Source organism: Pygoscelis adeliae, unplaced genomic scaffold (assembly GCF_000699105.1).
Source record: "Pygoscelis adeliae isolate BGI_AS28 unplaced genomic scaffold, ASM69910v1 Scaffold243, whole genome shotgun sequence".
NCBI lineage: Eukaryota > Metazoa > Chordata > Aves > Sphenisciformes > Spheniscidae > Pygoscelis > Pygoscelis adeliae.
This window is the reverse complement of record NW_008824363.1, coordinates 32792-33952: the sequence shown is the minus strand read 5'-3', so window position 1 is coordinate 33952 and position 1161 is coordinate 32792. Positions and strand designations below refer to the sequence as shown.

At 59.0% G+C, this 1161-nt stretch overlaps 1 protein-coding gene across 1 annotated transcript in view; it reads left to right on the top strand.

Annotated features, from left to right (window-relative positions):
- The window catches only part of ACVRL1 (activin A receptor type II-like 1), a 9143-nt gene that overhangs the window by 1592 nt on the left and 6390 nt on the right, over nt 1-1161 (top strand). The window lies entirely within an intron of this gene.

The following is a 1161-nucleotide window of genomic DNA, read 5'->3' as shown; positions in this document are numbered from 1 at the left end:
GCCCAGCCCCCCCTGCCCCAGGCCCCCCCCCCCTCCCGCTCCCTCTCCCCCCAACAGCCCCTTTGCTTTTCTCTCTGCGGGGCTGTGGGGAAATTCCCCTTCCCCAGGGCTGCTCCGGACCCCCCTGGCCAGCCAGCGCCACGGCACGGCTGCCTACTGCTCCCAGCTGCTTCTGCCAGCACCTGCACCCCCTCCGAGAGGTTTTAACTGGGTTTTTTTCCTTCTCCTGATGCTGCTGCAAATCCCGAAGGATGGAAGGATGTAACACGGCAATGTGACTTGCCATCACCCCCCAGCCAGGCTGGGGAAGATGCTCCGGAGGGTGCATGAGCTGCAGCTCCAGTGTGAGAGACAAAGGAGGGAGATTGGGGACAGGGATGGGGACACGGGGGCTGGTTTGACCCATTTACAGAAGAACCTGGGATATTTCTCCCGCAGGATGCTGGGGACAGTTCTGGGTTAAGGTTTGCTCTCGGTTAGCACCAAAAATCCATGCGATGTTGTTGCATGTACGGCAAAGTTTTGGATGAGGCCCTGACCGCTTTGTGTTTCATGGCAAAGATCCCACAGCCGTCTAATGGCTCGGGATTTTATGGAAGTGCCCCCCAAGAAGGGAATGCACCACCAAGGGGTCTCGGCTCCCCTTTAAAAGGATGCGTTTTGTAGCGCTCGGGATTGCAAGGAAAGGCGCCGTGTCTGGGAGCATCCTGGAGGCTCAGGGAGCATCAGCCCAACTCCAGGGGAGTTTATTTTTTAAAACAAAGCTGATCCCAGGCCAGCCGAGGGACCGGCTGCAGCTTCAGCCAGAGATCAGCCCGGGCATCGCTCCTGGCATGGGACACCCAGAACCAGATCCCGCTCCTGCCCTCCAGCCCCGGGACCCGGTCGCCGTTTCCTCCCCGCAAGCAACAACCAAGCAAGCTATTTTGGGGAGGAAAAGCCCATTTTACACTGCAGTCGTAGCCTGTCTGGGTCAGCCACGTACACGTGTGCTCTCAAGGGCCGGGCTTGCGTGACTTCGCTTCCCCATCAAGGCCAGAATCTAAACAATCTTGATTCCTGTCCCGGCGGCCCTGGGCAGGGCTCCTTCAATTGCAGGAAACGGAGACTTTGGCGTGTTTATGTCGGGAACCACGAAGAATGAGCCGAGGAGGGGCTCGG